Here is a 12,674-nt window from a genome sequence, read left to right as displayed (position 1 = left end):
AACAGAAAAGTAAGATAAAACCTGGTCAAACACAACTCTTTCCATAAGCTTGCTTAGCACTGGAAGAATGCTGATAGGACGGCTATTAGCGCCTGTAAACATATCCTTCTTGTTTTTGGGTAAAGGAATAACTTTAGCAGCTTTCCATGCCAATGGATATACACTCTTCTGTAAACTGAGGTTCAAAATATGGCATATGGGTAATGCAATGGGGCCAGAAACCATTCCTAAGAGTTTCCCATCAAGGTTATCTAATCCTGAGGGTTTTTCACTATTTACACTACTAAGAAGTGTTTCTACTGTATTCACTTGAACAGCTTGAAAGTCAAATTCACAATCTCTATTTTTCATAAAATGGTCATTAATCAATTGTTTTGAAAGTTTGTTATCTGAAGTTGTTGTTTCATTTTTTAGTTTCTCCGTCTTTCCAACAAAATATTCATTAAAATAGCTAGGTTTAATACAGAAGGTACCATCTGACTCTAGGAAGGAGGGTGTATTTCCCCCCGATCTACTCATTAGCTCATTTAAAGTTTTCCACAGTTTCTTTCCATCATGTTTAATTTCATCTATCCTATTTTGATAATACCTTCTTTTCTTTTTCCTATTTATTTTGGTCACTTAGTTTCTTAGTGAACAATATGACTTCCAATCAGTTGCATTACCAGACTTCACTGACTCAGTTTTCATTTTATCCCTCTGGGCCGTCAAGGCTTTCAGTTCCTCATCAATCCAAGCTGCTTTTGTTTTTCTTACTGTGAATTTCCTGATGGGAGTATGTTTGTCAGCCACCTCTAAAAACACATTTGTAAGAAGTTCAAGTGCTGCATCCACATCATGTATTTTACACACATTATCCCATTGCACCCTATTTATGTCCCTAATGAAATCATTCTCACAGAAATATTTAAAAGATCTTTGAACAACAATTTTAGGTCCAACTTTTGGAACTTTGGCTTTCCTAACAATTGCCACCAAATTGTGATCACTAAAGCCAATTGGAGTTGATATAGCCTTTGAGCACATTTCTTTAGCATTAGTGAAAATGTGGTCAATACAGGTTGCTGATTTCTGTCCTGCACAGTTTGTATACACCCAACCCAGCCACTGAGGATGCACAAGCCAGTGCATCCTTAGTGCCGGTCCCAAGCCCGGACAAATGGGGAGGGTTGCGTCAGGAAGGGCATCCGGCGTAAAATCTTTGCCAAATCAAATATGCGGATCATAAATAAGACTTACATACCGGATCGGTCAAGGCCCGGGTTACCAACGACCGCCACCGGTACTGTTAACCAGCAGGGTGTCGGTGGAAACTATGCTACTGTTGGGCGAAGGAGAAGGAGAGGGGGAAAGCATGTCCAGAGGCAGCTAGAGAGGAGGAAGGGTAGGCATGTGGAGGTGAGAGTTGGAACTTTGAATGTTGGCACTATGACTGGTAAAGGGAGAGAGCTGGCTGACATGATGGAAAGAAGAAAGGTAGGCATACTGTGTGTGCAAGAGACCAGGTGGAAGGGGAGTAAGGCCAGGAGTATCGGAGGTGGGTTCAAACTCTTCTACCATGGTGTGAATGGGAGGAGAAATGGGGTAGGGGTAATTCTGAAGGAAGAGTATGTCAAGAGCGTGCTGGAGGTGAAGAGAGTGTCAGACAGAGTGATGAGTATGAAGCTGGAAATTGAAGGTTTATTGCTGAATGTTATCAGCGCATATGCCCCGCAAGTTGGGTGTGAGATGGATGAAAAAGAAGAATTCTGGAATGAGTTGGACGACATGGTGGAGAGGGTACCCAAGGAGGAGAGAGTGGTGATTGGAGCGGACTTCAATGGACATGTTGGTGAAGGGAACAGAGGTGATGAGGAGGTGATGGGAAGGTATGGAGTCAAGAAGAGAAATGTGGAAGGACAGATGGTGGTCGATTTTGCGAAAAGGATGGAAATGGCTGTGGTGAATACATATTTCAAGAAGAGGGAGAAACACAGGGTGACGTACAAGAGTGGAGGAAAGTGCACACAGGTGAACTATATCTTATGTAGAAGGCGCCATCTAAAAGGGATTGGAGACTGCAAGGTGGTGACAGGGGAGAGCGTAGCTAGGCAGCATCGGATGGTGGTCTGTAGGATGACTTTGGAGACCAAGAAGAGGAAGCGAGTGAAGACACAGCCGAAGATCAAATGGTGGAAGTTGAAGAAGGAAGACTGTTGTGTGGAGTTCAGGCAGGAGTTAAGACAGGCACTGGGTGGTAGTGAAGAGTTGCCAGATGGCTGGAAAACCACTGCAGAAATAGTTAGGGAGACAGCTAGGAAGGTACTTGGTGTGTCATCAGGACAGAGGAAGGAAGACAAGGAGACTTGGTGGTGGAATGAGGAAGTACAGCAAATTATACAGAGGAAAAGGTTGGCAAAGAAGAAGTGGGATAGTCAGAGAGATGAAGAAAGTAGACAGGAGTACAAGGAGATGCAGCGTAAAGCAAAGAGAGAGGTGGCAAAGGCAAAGGAAAAGGCGTATGGTGAGTTGTATGACAGATTAGACACTAAGGAAGGAGAAAAGGACTTGTACCGATTGGCTAGACAGAGGGACCAAGCTGCAAAGGATGTGCAGCAAGTTAGGGCGATCAAGGATAGAGATGGAAATGTGCTGACAAGTGAGGAGAGTGTGCTAAGAAGGTGGAAGGAATACTTTGAGGGGCTGATGAATGAAGAAAATGAGAGAGAGAGAAGGTTGGATGATGTAGGGATAGTGAATCAGGAAGTTCAGCGGATTAGCAAGGAGGAAGTGAGGGCAGCTATGAAGAGGATGAAGAATGGAAAGGCAGTTGGTCCTGATGACATACCTGTGGAGGCATGGAGATGTTTAGGAGAGATGGCAGTAGAGTTTTTAACTAGATTGTTTAACACAATCCTGGAAAGTGAGAGGATGCCTGAGGAGTGGAGAAGAAGCATACTGGTACCGATTTTCAAGAACAAGGGCGATGTGCAGAACTGTAACAACTACAGAGGTATAAAGTTGATCAGCCACAGCATGAAGATTTGGGAAAGAGTAATAGAAGCTAGGTTAAGAGGAGAGGTGACGATCAGCGAGCAGCAGTATGGTTTCATGCCACGAAAGAGCACCACAGATGCGATGTTTGCTTTGAGAATGTTGATTGAGAAGTGTAGAGAAGGCCAGAAAGAGTTGCATTGTGTCTTTGTAGATTTAGAGAAAGCTTATGACAGAGTGCCGAGAGAGGAGGTGTGGTATTGTATGAGGAAGTCAGGAGTTGCAGAGAAGTACGTAGGAGTGGTGCAGGATACGTATGAGGGAAGTGTGACAATGGTGAGGTGTGCGGTTGGAATGACAGATGGGTTCAAGGTGGAGGTGGGATTACATCAAGGATCGGCTCTTAGCCCTTTCTTGTTTGCAATGGTGATGGACAGGTTGACGGACAAGATCAGGCAGGAGTCTCCATGGACGATGATGTTCGCGGATGACATTGTGATCTGTAGCGAGAGTAGGGTGCAGGTTGAGGAGAGCCTGGAGAGGTGGAGGTATGCACTGGAGAGAAGAGGAATGAAAGTCAGTAGGAGCAAGACGGAATACCTATGCGTGAATGAGAGAGAGGACAGTGGAATGGTCAGGATGCAAGGAGTGGAGGTGACAAAGGCATTTGAGTTTAAATACTTGGGGTCAACTGTCCAAAGTAACGAGGAGTGCAGTAGAGAGGTGAAAAAGAGAGTGCAGGCAGGTTGGAGTGGGTGGAGAAGTGTGTCAGGAGTGATTTGCGACAGAAGGGTATCAGCAAGAGTTAAAGGGAAAGTTTACAAGATGGTTGTGAGACCAGCTATGTTATATGGTTTGGAGACAGTGGCACTGACGAAAAGACAGGAGGCGGAGCTGGAGGTGGCAGAGTTGAAGATGCTAAGATTTTCACTGGGAGTAACGAAGAAGGACAGGATTAGGAGCGATTATATTAGAGGGACCGCTCAGGTTGGACGGTTTGGGGACAAAGCAAGAGAGGCAAGATTGAGATGGCTTGGACATGTGTGGAGGAGAGATGCCGAGTATATTGGGAGAAGGATGCTGAATATGGAGCTGCCAGGGAAGAGGAGAAGAGGAAGGCCAAAGAGGAGGTTTATGGATGTGGTGAGGGAAGACATGCAGGTGGCTGGTGTGACAGAGGAAGACGCAGAAGACAGGAAGAAATGGAAACGGATGATCCGCTGTGGCGACCCCTAACGGGAGCAGCCGAAAGTAGTAGTAGTAGTAGTAGTAGACAGTTTGTATACACCCGAGTAGGTACATTCACCACCTGAAATAAATTACACACCTTTGCAATATCACTCAGCTTCCTTTTCAATGAACATTTTGCAGAGAGCCAGTCTATATTAAAATCCCCTAGAAAATACATCTCTTTATCACAGTCTGTAGCTTTCTGCAAAATGTAACATATGTCTTCTAAGTACTGAGCAATAGGTGCCGTCACCCACTGTCTCACAGGTTGTGGCAAGATAATATAAATCTTGCTGATAATATAAATAAATAAATATAAATATAAATATCTCTCTCTCTCTCTCTGTGCATTTGGCCGAACCGTAGTTTAGTTTGCCGAGTTGCTCTTGGAATAGAAAGCCATTTGAGACACTCCTACTGTCCTGCCTACTTCTACGATATGTCAAGAACGTACTATTGAAGTAGATAGGAGATGGGAGGGATGAGCGGAGTCAGGCAAGGGAACTAGAGATGGACTGTACATTCTTGGAGTGTTACGTGATGCAAATTTGAATTTGAATTTGAATTCAATAGAGAGATAGAGATAGAGCGAAAAAGCTGTCCTGACATCCATTGTTTACAGGTGTAGCTCGAGGGGCTGAAGGTGAGGAGCTCGTGTCGGGTCGGGGCTTGTTCACTAAGCAGTCAGATTATGGCACGCTTTCACAGATCACCTCAACAGGGATCTGTCCCACATGGAGGGCTTTAAGAACAAATCAGCAAAATCCTTCCCACTGTGAGCCTGGCCTTTCTTTGCAAAGAGAAATGGTTTGGTGTGAGGTAAATGTATTTGAATCCATAGGGCCTCAATAGCTGACGTCAAAAGATCCCCTCTTATCCTGACAGGTATATGGTTCAGGATATAAATTGCCACACCACCACCATAGCTGTTTTTATCATTTCTAAAAACACTATATCCTGACACAGCAATTTCATTTACATCTACCGATGGATCTAAGTGAGTTTCTGAAATGGCAAGTATGTGTAAATTCTCATTTTCAATTAAGGAAGTCCCCTCATGAACTTTATATTTAAGATGTGCTATTTTTAAACCCATCTTTGGTAATTTAAAAGACATAGTGAATAATTCATCTAATATTCTATTTGAGAAATAAACATCAGAACATTCAACTCTTGTACAGTTCAGTGGGTCTCAGTCCTCCTTCCCTACCTCCTTGGTTTCACAATAAGGCGATCATAACTAATAACTGCATAGTCCCCTCTAGCTCTTGCCTCCTTCGTCACTGGTAGCAGCTCAGCATGCTTCTTTCGCAGTTAATCTGAAAAGTCTTCGTTTATATACACTGAAGTGTTCCCGAGGTTAGCCCTTGCCCTTGTCATGTTGAGTTGTTTGTCTTTAAAGCGTAAAAGCTTGACCACAACTGGCCTTGGCTTCTCAGGATCACCCCTAAACGTTCCACTCCTGTGTAGTAGCCTTGTTTGTAGTAGCCTTGTTTGCTAGTTCAGTGAACATACGCAGCTATTAAAAGAAGACTCGCATGGGACAGTCAGACACACTAGATAGTGGTTTGAGCCCCCAGGGTTTGCTCAAAATTCCTTTGGCTACATGGGATTCTCACGTAGGAACAAGTCACCAGAAGCAAGCCTTTTGTCTTTACTTGGATAACTACTTTACTTGGAACTGTGGCAATTCTAGAGCTAATACATGCCGACAAGCGCTCACCTTTGGAGATGCATGCATTTATCAGACCCAAAACCCTTGCGGGGCGCCCTCCGGACCGCTTTGGTGACTCTAGATCAGGGGTTCTCAACCTTTTGTAACTCAGGGCCCACTTGGGTATGTGTCAAGACAGTCAGGGCCCACATACCGAAATAAATGTAAAACCTTATATATATTAAAAAAAGTTTGTTTATATAGCACATTTAAAACAATCACAGTTGAACCAAAGTGCTGCACAAGTTTAAAATACAATATAAAATAAGTGAGACATATAAATATAAAAATGTATGTAAAGAAGACATAAAATAAAGAATATAAAATGTAAACAATAAAACATAAGAGTAAAAGTATATTTGCACAATAAAATCTCATTGTCAAGCTCAACTTGAATTGAATGCCAGCGAGAAGAGCTAGGTCTTTCACAAAGATTTAAAAGTCTCTAGGGTCTGAGCAGATCTTACTGGTAAGTTGTTCCAGAGATCAGGGACAGCCACTGCAAAGGCTCTGTCACCCCTATTCTTAAGCCTGGATCTCAGAACATGTAAGAGCATCTGGTTTGTTGACCTGAGTGCTCTGACTGGTATATGATGATGTATTAGCTCAGATAAATAAGATGGTGCCAGCCCATTTAAAGACTTAAAAACAAGTAATAAAATCTTAAACTGGATCCTAAAACACACAGGAAGCCAATGAAGGGAGGCCAGTACAGGCATTATGTGATCACGTTGTTTCTTTCCTGTCAGAAGGCGAGCAGCTGCATTTTGTGCAAGCTGCAGGCGAAGAAGTGATGACTGAGCTACGCCAACATGTGAGTTACAATAATCCAAACGAGAGGTAATAAATGCATGAATTACCCTTTCAAGATCATTTGGAGGTAGATGGGCCTTTACTTTTCCCAGAAGTCGTAATTGAAAAAAACTTGTTTTGATTACTGAGCTTATTTGTTTATCAAAGTTAAAAAAGCTGTCACAAATCACGCCAAGATAAAGGGGTATTCTGACCTGTAAATGATTGCTATGTCACTGTCAGCTGCAATGATTGAATTAAATATTCTACTTGCCCTCAGTGAGATAATTGGGGTTGCTTCTGAGAAATGATCAGATCAAGCCGGGGTGGGATGGGTGAGGCTGATTCGCAGAGTAGCATTCAAAGTTACTTGCAGTCTGTTCTTAGCCTTTGATTTTGTGACAGTCACAATGGAAAACCCTGACTCATGCAGGTATGTGGTGGTGAGAGGCAACAGAAATTTGATTGCCCATTGTGACAGAGAGGTATATTCTTTGGCAGCCAATATCCAGAATGAAGCAAGGTCAACTTCTGTGAGTTGAAGCTTCAGGCTGCTGTCAGCTGATAGTTCCATCAGCTGGTTTTCCAAGAGGGCTATGTGATGTCTGTACAATTCCTGATTGTACCGCCAGGTGGAGCTTCATGTTATAACATGCTGTTGCACGGTAATACTGAGGCCTTGGAAAAGAAAGTGAATAAGCCTACGAATGCCACAGCCGTCCTCATTTGTATTATTACCAAATACAGCACAAATCCCCTTTCAGCGATATATTTGAATCTGATACCAGAAGCAATGCAGTATGAATGTTTGTTTTTTTTATATTGGGAGTATCTGTACTTTTAATGATTCTGACTGCGGTGTGTTTTTATTGATCTTGTATAACATATTATTGTAAATAAAGTTCATTTTTATTTTTGGGGGAAAAAAGCAAGCCTCCCGTCTCATTTTCACCCGCACCTGGACCATTCACGCGCACCGCCATTTCCTGTCATTGTAAGAACATTCTGGAACTGCCGTTCTCCTGAACTGAGTGAGTACTTCTGTCCGTTTAGCTCGCAAGAGTGACGACAACATTGGTTGGACAGGTGATTCAGGCCTGCGTCGAGGGTGGGTTTTTGAGGAACTCTTTATTAATTTGATAGAGGCCGGCTTAAACTAGGTTAATGTTTAATGTGTTTGATTTGGAATACTGAAAAAGGCACCGACGTTAATTTTGTATCTGAACTGTGTACTATTTATTGTTTAAATATTGAAAGTGCACTATTTATTTTATTTTTTTTACAATAACTAAATATTTCGAGTTGCAACTTTGTCTTGTTTGATTATTCATCTAAAGGTTATTCATTTCATGGGAATTGGTATAATTAGGTAACTCAAGCTAAGATTAATGTAAATTGGCTTATAGTGAGAGAACCTAGGGCCCTGCCCTCTATAGTCACAGGGTAAAAGGTGCTACATGTTAATTGTGCACTTTTAAATTTTGTGGAGGAAATAAACGACCCCACAGCTGTGTGGTCAAAAGGAGAAGTGGTCTTGTCTCCTTTCTGTCATCCTCTACATGTTCTTTTTTTTCCTCCACCGGATCACTCCAGGGGTGTGTCCTCTAGCCTCTTTTATTTGTCTTGTACACTAACTCATGCCAAAGCCAATTTATATGAGGCGTCATATCATTAAGTTTTCTGATGAGTCTGTCATCGTGTCTCTTCTCAGCAGTGATGACCCTGATCATGGTCCTGTAGTGGCAGAATTCACAAACTGGTGCAAGTTGTCCTTCTTGGACATTAATGTGTCCAAAACTAAAGCGATGACAACAGACTTTAGACAGAAACCTATGGTCATCTCTCTTGAGGTGATTAATGATCAGGCTTTTGAGTTTGTGCCGCAGTATCTTGGCACAGTAATTGATGACAAACTGACTTTCGAGCCTCATGTGGCTGCCCATCATGTGGAACCCCAGCAGCGCGTACTTTTATTGTAAGCTTTGAAGTTTTAATGTTGACACTTGCTTCATGAAATTTTTTTATTCCTGTTTTACTGAATCAGTCCTCATATTTTTTCATTGTCAGCTGGTACGGTTCACTTACCCTCAAAAATAGAAACTGGGGGCGTTCGGGTAGCGTGGCAGTCTATTCCGTTGCCAACCAACATGGGGATCACCAGTACGAGTCTCCGTGTTGCCTCCAGCTTGGTCAGGCGTCGCTACAGATGGGGTTGGCTGTGTCTGCGGGTGGGAGGCCGGATGTGGGTATGTGTCCTGGTCGCTTCACTAGCGTCTCCTCTGGTCGGTCGGGCACCTATTCAGGGCGGAGAGGGAACTAGGGGGAATAGCATGATCCTCCCACACACTACGTCCCCCTGACGAAACTCCTCACTGTCAGGTGAAAAGAAGCAGCTGGCGACTCCACATGTATCAGAGAAGGCATGTGGTAGTCTGAACCTTCCCCCAAATCGGCACAGGGGGTGGAGAAGTGACCAGGACGGCTCGGAAGAGGGGGGTGGTTGGCCGGGTGCAATTGGGGAGAAAAGGGGGGGAAATCCAGGAAAAAAAAAGAAACCAATTGCAGGGTATCGTCAAAGTGTGCAGCAAAATTGTAGGCAAGACTTTGAATAATCTTTCTCATCCTTACGAGGTTAGGACTTTGAAGAAGGCCAGTCAGTCCTGGCTGATCCTAGCCAGCCCCTGTCCAAGGCGTTCAAGTTGCTTCCGTCTGGCCGCAGATAACAATCTGCCAACATGCAGGACCAATAGACTTAAGAACTCATGTGTCCTGACTGCCATTGGCCTTTTAAATAACCCAATGTGATTTTTATACTGTATTATCCATTTATTATTGTTTTCCTGATGGTTATGTGGTTACTCCAGGCTGTACAACAAATTGCCCGTTGTGGATAATAAACATATCCTCAATCCTTGATATGTAGAAATACCATGTTGAAGAATCCAAACGAGGTTCATCACATTGAACTGCTTGGTAATGTAAAGTATAACATCAAACCAAAACTAGTTTTCGAATAATACTCCCTCAGTTATTTCACACCTCAATTGTGAGACATTTTAGGTCATATCATTAATTTAGACAACAAAACTGTTTCACGATATGACAATATCTGAAACTCATCCTGATACAGTACCATTGAAAGACGATAAATGATAATATTGTTGTTTGGCCCCACATCTGGAAATACTACAACCCCTTTAGAGCATGTGACACAACCATGTGATATGCCATACGGCGATAATAACCTGGCAATAAGCACAAAATCAGTCTCTGGGCAGCAGAAAATGAGAATGGGACTGCTTGTGCCTGAAGAACTATGGAAACCTATTGTTTCGCATGGTGCCAAAAAAGGACATCCACATTTCGGACACCTCATTTCTGGAAAACCTGTTTTCCACAGTCACATACATTAAGTGACCTGCAACCATGATGTGAGGTGGGTTGACAGAATGGGAGTCATTCAAACTCACAGAACTTTCTTACACAATGTAAGTGTAAAAGCAAAAGAGAGACAGAGAGCGAGGGGGTGGGGGTGGGAAGGAAGAGAAGGTAAGAATAGGTGAGAAGAAATGAGGGCAAAAAGATACAAAGATAAATCTATAGAAATCCCACTGGATGAGTATCCCCTTGTTGCGTGAGTGTATGAAAGAGTGAAAGGAAAACACAGTTCACACCCAGTCGAGTCCCACAGCAGAAAAGGAGCAAAGGGAAAAGAAAGGCCAGGCTCACAGTGGGAAGGATTTTGCTGATTTGTTCTTAAAGCCCTCCATGTGGGACAGATCCCTGTTGAGGTGATCTGTGAAAGCGTGCCATAATCTGACTGCTTAGTGAACAAGCCCCGACCCGACACGAGCTCCTCACCTTCAGCCCCTCGAGCTACACCTGTAAACAATGGATGTCAGGACAGCTTTTTCGCTCTATCTCTATCTCTCTATTGAATTCAAATTCAAATTCAAATTTGCATCACGTAACACTCCAAGAATGTACAGTCCATCTCTAGTTCCCTTGCCTGACTCCGCTCATCCCTCCCATCTCCTATCTACTTCAATAGTACGTTCTTGACATATCGTAGAAGTAGGCAGGACAGTAGGAGTGTCTCAAATGGCTTTCTATTCCAAGAGCAACTCGGCAAACTAAACTACGGTTCGGCCAAATGCACAGAGAGAGAGAGAGATATTTATATTTATATTTATTTATTTATATTATCAGCAAGATTTATATTATCTTGCCACAACCTGAGAGACAGTGGGTGACGGCACCTATTGCTACTATTGTTGTTTAATATCATAATCATTGTTGTTGTTGCTGTTATTATAATCATTGTTGTATTGTGTTGTGGTTGTTTTACATGCTTTGGCAATACGTACACAAACGTATGTCCATGCCAATAAAGCACATATTGAATATTGAATTGAATTGAATTGAGAGAGGGGGGGCAGTCAGGGTAAATTGAAACATAAACCGGATAAAAACTATGGCGTGACAGATGTAAGCGGGGCTAGGTGAAACCCCAGCTATGGGTTAAATAGTGCCACTGCCTCGGGGGAGGAATAGGCTACGGGAGTAAAGCCCTACAGAAAACCAACGTCTACATTGCTGCGTTTTTTTGTGTTTTTCTTGCCCTTTTGTGTGTGTTTAAGTCGGTGAGTACTGCTGGCATCGCGTGTGGCTGCCGCTTCCCCCTCTCGTAGCCCCGCCCCCTTCCCATCCACCCCTGTATGTCTGTGTCATGTTTACCTGTTGTCTTGTTTCACCCTGTTTATTGTAAAGCCACTTTGAGTGTTAGAAAAGCGCTATATAAGATTGATTTATTGCTATTATTATTATTTTCTTATTTTTCAACGTTTGTCCTTTAAATGTCAACACAGGGCAAATGCAAATGGGCAACACTTGCAGCCATAAATGGGGTATTGACACATGGATTCAACAAATATTGTCCACTGTCTCCTTAAAAATGACATCCACATGAATAAAGAAGCGATGCTGGAATAACCAGCCGACCACTCGTACACATTACAGTTGCCTATATTTACATTTATCTGGTGTTCGTTCTGGTTTATTCAGCTGCAAGAATTGAATGAATGTAATAAATGCACAGGCTTTTCTTTTTATGTGTAAATCTTGAACAGTTAAGCGTTGAATTAAGAGTTAAATTAAGCGTTGAACAGAAAAATATAATTAGTCGTATACTAAATTAAACATTAAACGTTCTCTAAATAACGCACACTGTAAAAATAGTCTAGCCCATGTATGTTTATTACCTCGATGACCGCCTGGTTTTCCAGTGTAGGGATCAAGTCCTGGATAGCGACCAGGGAATAAACGTGTCCGGCTGGGGCCCCGGAACACCGCTGCTCATTCATTTAACCCAAGCGACCTGAAGCCTCCCTGCAATTGCATCAGTGTCAACACGACTAACGCCTTGTTATTCCGCTGTCAGATTTGTTACTGGATCCAAATGGAAAGACATGTCGTTCGCTTTGTTTTCAAGTACGTTTGCTGCCTCCCGGTCCCTCGGAAACCCAACACGCCCCCCCCACACACACACACACACAAAGCCCCGGCCAAGGAGATGATGGCCGGCCACTTGCTGTCGTTTTTGTTTTGTTTTTTCTTTTTTTCTTTTTTTTTTCTTTACAAGAAACGACTCACCTTATCTCCGTTCCCCAGTTCCAAACACCACAACTACTCCCAAAAACCGTTATTGGTGGGGAAAAAAAACGCCTTTTGGTCCTCGATCTTCAGCCGGATGCCCGCTGTTTCCACTGACTACTAATGTATAAAAAGTTTTGAAACGTGGCCATGAGATCTGCTGGGCGGGGGTGAGACGGAGGGGCGGTGATGCCCGCGTTCGTATCCCCTGGTCCGTGTCGCCGCGGGGACGCGCATGCATCCGTTCACAAGAAAGCGAACCTCGACTGTTCGTTTACATTCCACTTGAGGAAATGAGAAATAGCGATTTGCA

At 43.2% G+C, this 12,674-nt stretch overlaps 1 protein-coding gene across 2 annotated transcripts in view; it reads right to left on the bottom strand.

Moving 5' to 3' along the window:
- Positions 1–12,465, bottom strand: part of chst6 (carbohydrate sulfotransferase 6) — a 28,806-nt gene extending 16,341 nt beyond the window's left edge. The window contains exon 1 of one of the 2 annotated variants that reach the window (XM_056281268.1): positions 12,362–12,465. The gene's annotated coding sequence lies outside the window, so the exon portion shown is untranslated. The remainder of the gene's footprint in view (positions 1–12,361) is intronic. The other variant, XM_056281267.1, reaches the window with a different exon arrangement.
- Between the last annotated feature and the right edge of the window lie 209 nt (positions 12,466–12,674).

Source organism: Lampris incognitus, chromosome 6, assembly GCF_029633865.1.
Source record: "Lampris incognitus isolate fLamInc1 chromosome 6, fLamInc1.hap2, whole genome shotgun sequence".
NCBI classification, from domain to species: Eukaryota; Metazoa; Chordata; class Actinopteri; order Lampriformes; family Lampridae; genus Lampris; species Lampris incognitus.
This window is presented reverse-complemented; position numbering and strand designations above follow the sequence as displayed.